The following is a 6221-nucleotide window of genomic DNA, read 5'->3' as shown; positions in this document are numbered from 1 at the left end:
CCATATTTAGCTCAGAGATGGATGAAATAGCTTCGTGGAGGCCTCACTTAACCCTGTAAGTCAGTTTCCTTATGTGTAAACTGGGAATAATAATAATAGTTCCTACCTTGAGAGCTGGAGTGCTGATGAAATCACTTAGTACATACAGTGCCTGACACGTTATAAATGATCAGTAAAGGTTAGCCAGTATTTTTTACTTATTCTTAGGCACATCCCATCACTGCAACTATTCGAGCATCCTTGGCAGGGTTATTTTGCAGGTCCTGGAAATCTGGTTGGAACAAATGATCTTTGAAGAGTTTTTCTAGTCCTGAGACCCTGTGTCTGTGTCTGTAGCAGACAGGACTTGCAGCTTCTGAGCCTGCAATGTCAGCTGTCATCCTGCTGCCCCCGCCACCCATCTCCAACCGAGAGAGAGGCTGCTCTCCCTTCTCAGAGCTCAGCTCCAGTTTACAGGTCTCTTCCTTCCAAATCTGGAATCTCAGCCATTTCCTGAAGCTGTTCCCGGAAGGCCAAGGCCAGGCTGTGGAGCTCAGCCGGAAGACGATCCAGCCTTTGTTCCCAATTGTTCCAGGCCCACTTCTCTGCAGGGCCCCGACCCCAGCTGACCCACTCCCTTCCTCCCCCTTCCCAGATGGGCTGCAGGGCCAACCACAGCCCTGACAGCCTATCAAGTGGAAGCCTCCTCCTCTCCTCCTCCTCTTTCCCTCAAACCCACACCAAGACTAAGACAGAATCAGAGCAAGAGAACACCAGAGTCTCTAGAAACTAGGGGGTTTCATTGGGTAAAGAATAAAGTGAAAATTATAGAGTGACAGAGTTGGAAGGATACGAATGGGGGTCAGGGAACAGAGTTTGGGATTTCAGATGTGGAGGCAGTAAGGGTGGTGGCAACGCCCATGGCTTGAGCATGGGTAGGCGGAGTGAAGTAGAGTTCATGGGGCCAAGGATCTGTGGGGCCAGAGTGATAAAGGGAATCTTCATACGGACACTGAAGTCAGCCAGTGGGGAGACAAGAAAGGATGTGGTGGGAGGATGGATTTACTGCATATATGGCCAAGTTGGGATTTGCCAGGTACAGTCTCCAAGAGCGTCTGACTCCGTGACTGCCAGCTCCCCAAGGATGCTGCTGTCAGCAGTCCTCCTTTAGTTTCTTCTGCTTCTACATCTAGCCAGATTCTCTGCTAATGTTATAATGCCAACTTTACTCAAATCTCTACAATCCAGAAAGATGGTGTAAGTTTCCCTCAGGAGAAAAGAAGGCGAATCTCAAAGGAATTCTCATCTACCAAGTACCCCTGACCTCAGCTGAGAGAGAACAGATGGGTTAGACAGCAAGGAGTGGTGCCAGTGTGTCCCTCAGAGCCTCAGAGGCTCCGGGACCCTGAGGAACAGCCCCTGCCCCACGGTCACATGCCCCATGCCTGGAGATCAACTTCAGCACAGCCTGTCCGCACTCCCGGGCTCTGGAGAGCCGGGTGCTAAGAGCTGAAGGCTGTTGGTGGGGCTAGCTACCCTGAGCTGTTCCTGTGGGACATGAGGATTCCTTCTCCTGGCTCAGCCCAAGCATCCAGGGCACTCAGGGACCCCTGCAGTGATGGCCCAGGGGACTTCCCAGCCATGAGGTCTGTCTGGGTGGCTCCCAGAGACCCGGGTGCTCATTTCCAGCAACCGGCCCAGCAGCATCCTGCTTGTCTCATTTCAACAAGCTAAGGAAGAGCCGACAGCATGAGTCACAGGGACGATGTGACTCCACGGGAGCCACCTCCCGTTATTTCAGGGAAGCTCTGCTCTGGGACCCTGGGGATATGCAGGCCCAGTGACCAGTTATACCCAGTGACCCATTTAAATAGCATCTTCCTTCACTCCTAGTTCTAGGGTTTCATGTTTTTTTAACTGCTCCTTAGTTGCTTGTAAGAGGAAGAGAGGAAAAGGATCTGGTACCCTTCTGAACCACCCTCCAGAGGAAATTTCTTTTCACCTCTGGCTCCTGACTTCTCTGGCTTCCTGTTCTGTGTTCTCTAAAGGTGCAGCCAGAGGCTCCTACTGGCCAAGTGGGTGGAGTAAAAGGGACAAAGTCATGTGGGATTGAAGTTAGTTGCACTTAGGGTGAGATCTTTCCTCCACCTCTCCTTAGCAGAGAGACTTTGAGTAAGTCACAGAACCTCTCTGAGCGCCCTTTCCTCATGCACTTCTGTCCGCGTGAGGTTTATGAACAGTGGATATAAGAGTGCTGTGAAAACACTGGACATGCGTTGGTTGTCCCGTGAATGTTTTGGAATAGCATCCACCTTTCCCTGACCCACCCAGCCACGGCCAGTCCCAACCACCCCTAGGCACTGTTTGGCCTCGAGACCTCACCCTTCTGCCTTCTTGTTTATTTTTTTCCCCCTCTTTGCTTGAGTCTGCTCAGTCCCAATCTCCAAATTCTCATCTTCATCCCAAGATGCCAGTAGTGGGGGATGGGGGGAGGGAACTGAGTCAAGAGAGGAGACAGTAATGACCTCCTCTTAGCTGGCTAGAAAAATTGCCCTGAGGCCACTTCACTGGCACAGCTTCTATTCCCTCATTCCTGGTCCCATTAACATCATGAGTAATTGCTGGGTCCCTGGGACCCAACATCACATCTCATACTCTCACCCCTACATTTTCTTGACTTTCTCAGTACCAATGAGTATGGGTCACATCCTGACCAAATATTGCCCAGCTGCTGACATAGATATTTAACCATCTGCTCACATGTCCGGGAAGAAGGGGAGATCAGTTACTGTTCTTTGTGTTCAGCCTGTCAATGCTCTCCAGCCAAAGACCACCAGGAACACACTTGTTGAAAAAGTTGGGTTAACTACTCCTTGCAGCATGGGAGAATGCACGCCATGGGGAACCACGTAGTGTCTCAGTAAGAGTGTTGTTAGAAAGAACCCATTACAGGATTTGAGCTTTGATTAGGTGATTTTGAGGAGGGTCCAAGGAAGCAAGACTTCACTCTAAATCAAGCGCTGTCAGGAAGAAAGGACATGCAATGATTCTTAGCAGAAGAGTGTCTTTGACAATTTCCTTGATATGTATGTAGTGTATCAAGTGGTTCTTTTTCTTCCTCTATTATAAAGTGTTGCTCTAATACTTTATACATCTCCTCATGGAAGTGTTTAAGAGTTTCTCTAGGGAATAAATCTAGAAGTAGAATTTCTGGGTCTTAACGCATACAAATATTCAACTTTAGATGACATTGGCAGATTGTTTTCCAAGTCCGTTGTACCAATGTCCTTGAGCTATATCCTCAGAATGGTTGGTGGACTTTTAGTATGTAACATGGTATTTTATAGTTGTCTTAATTTGCATCTGCCTGGTTAAAAAATAATAAAGCTAAGTATTTTTTTCCAAGTATTTACTCACCATTTGAGTTTTCTTTTCTGAGAAATATCTGTTTCTACCTTTTGCCCATTTTTCTTTCTTTGAAATTTTATTTATTTGTCTTTTTCTCAATAACTTTTAGGAGTTTTTACATATTCTAAAAAATAATTCTATTTGGATTAGAGATATTGCAAAAAACCCCCAACTTTGGCCTTATATTTTCTTTCTTTACAATATAACAAAATTTGTTAGTTTATCTGTAGATACATTTATTAATATTTATTTTTATGTTTAGTGCATTCTTTCTATTTTTAAAGAAAATCTCCTCTACACTAATGCCAAAAATATATTCTCCCATATTTTCTTCTAAAATTAAAAAATTTCACATTTAAGTCTTTGAACTATCACTAACTGATTATTTGATATAGCTTGAGGTGGGAATGTCCTTTTTTCCCCAAATGGTAACCAGTTATCCCTGTACTATTTACTGCTCAGTCCCAGTGACCTGCTATGTCTCCTTCACACATCAAATGTTCACGTATATGTAGCTTGTTTCATTAGCCTATTGTTTATTCCTGCATGTATACCGCACTGTCTCAATCACCACAACTATAAGAAGTTTTGACATCTGGCAGGGTGATTCTCCTTCCCCCCTTTTTTTTCAGGAATGTCTTGGCTATTCTTGGGCCTTCTGCTTGTTAAGGTCTTTGAAAATCTTGTGGAATTTTCATTGGAACTGATTGAATATATAGAAAAACTAACATTTACATCTTCTTATTCTTGAACACGTATATCTCTTTACTTGGGTCTTACATAATGTCTTTTTTATTTTTTATTATTTTATTTCAGAATATTAGGGGGTACAAACACTTTGGTCACATAAATTGCCTTCGCCACTGCCTGAGGCAAGCTACAAGCGTGCCCATCCTCCAGATAGCGCACACAGCACCCAATAGGTGTGAATTAACTCATCCTCCCTCCCCCACAGCCTGCCCGATCCCCAGTGAATGTTACTTCCATGTGAGCACATGAGTGTTGATTGATTAGTACCAATTTAATGGTGAGTCCATGTGGTGCTTGTTTTTCCATTCTTGTGATACTTCACTTAGAAGAATGGGGTTCAGTTCCATCCAGGTTAATACAAAAGATATTAGTTCACCAATTTTTTTGTGGCTGAGTAGTACTCTATGGTATACATATACTACATTTTATATAATGTCTTTGAATAAAGTTTTGTAATTTGCTCTATACAGATCTTACACATATTTTGTCAAATGTATTCTTAGTTAACTTGTTAAACTTTGTGATGCAGATTAATTTGCAAAGATAGCTGCAATAATCCCTACCATCCTGCATGTTTGTTCCTTTGCAATGCTTGTTTCCCCTCTCTCAAGAAGAAAACCTCTTTCCCAACTCCTTGGGGAGTTGAGCTGACGTTGTGAATTGCATAGAACAGAATTTAGTGGAAGTGATGTTGTGGAACTTCCAAGTCTAAGCCTTAAGAGGCCTTGCAGCTTCTGCTTTTCCCCACTTGAAACGCTGCTGTAAGACTACCATGTGAAAAAGCATTGGTTAGCCTGGAGTGGAGATGAACTACTGTAGCTGAGGACTCCCAAACCTGCCAGCCGACAGCCAGCCTCAATCACCAGACGTATGAGCGAGGCCGTCTTAGGCATCCAGCTCCAGTTCAAGTCCCTAGATGACATAGTCACGTAAGTGAGCCCCGGCAGCACCAGCAAATGAATTCCCTACTTGAGTCCAGCCCAAATTGCTGACACAGAGAACTGTAAGCGAATAAAATGGTTAGTTTTAAGTCATTCAGTATTGGGTGGTTTGTTACAGAGCAATAAAGAACTGAATTACCCCTGATGTTTGTCTAACAGTTTGTAGATTCTTTTACATTTCCTACTTAGAAAATCATATAATCTAAATATGATGGCAGTTTAGGTTTTTATTTCCAATCTTTACATTGCTATTTCTTTTTCTCACTTTGCCAGTACAATGTTGAATAGAAGGAGTGATTGTGAGTATCTTTATTTACTTCTTTGTTTCAAAAGGAATACTTTTAAAGTTTTGCCATTAAGAATGATATTTGCGGCCGGGCGCGGTGGCTCACGCCTGTAATCCTAGCACTCTGGGAGGCCGAGGCGGGTGGATCGCTCGAGGTCAGGAGTTCGAGACCAGCCTGAGCAAGAGCGAGACCCCGTCTCTACTAAAAATAGAAAGAAATTATATGGACAACTAAAATATATATACAAAAAATTAGCCGGGCATGGTGGCACATGCCTGTAGTCCCAGCTACTCGGGAGGCTGAGACAGGAGGATCACTTGAGCTCAGGAGTTTGAGGTTGCTGTGAGCTAGACTGACGCCACGGCACTCACTCTAGCCCGGGCAACAGAGCGAGACTCTGTCTCAAAAAAAAGAAAAAAAAAAAAAAAAAAAAAAAGAATGATATTTGCTGTTGGTTTTTATAGACACTATTTATCAGGCTTTGAAAGTTGTCTTTTGTTTCTAGTTTAAGGATTTTACTCCTAAAGGTTCTCTCTCTTTGCCAGGAGAGTCTTGGCCACACTGACCCAAAGGCTGCTCCTCGTGTGGGCCTGAGCAGGCTGAGGGCAGAGTCGTCTCTGTGAGTGGGACCAAATGCTCTCTCAGCAACACCTCTTCACAGCGCAGAGCCCGCTTTTCTCCTGGGCTGCTGCTGAGCCCACATCTTACCCTGTCGTGGTGGTGGGACTTCTTGTCATTGTGTACGTTTTTTGAAGAGAGGGGAGTGTGATGATAAGGTTGTCATTTCGAATTGTTATCTTGTCATGAATTTGTCTTGAATTTCACGTTAAAATAGGTTCATCAAGATCATGCCTAT

The sequence above is a fragment of the Eulemur rufifrons genome, chromosome 6 (genome assembly GCF_041146395.1).
Source record: "Eulemur rufifrons isolate Redbay chromosome 6, OSU_ERuf_1, whole genome shotgun sequence".
NCBI lineage: Eukaryota > Metazoa > Chordata > Mammalia > Primates > Lemuridae > Eulemur > Eulemur rufifrons.
The sequence above is the reverse complement of the archived record's forward strand: the minus strand, read 5'-3'. Positions refer to the sequence as shown.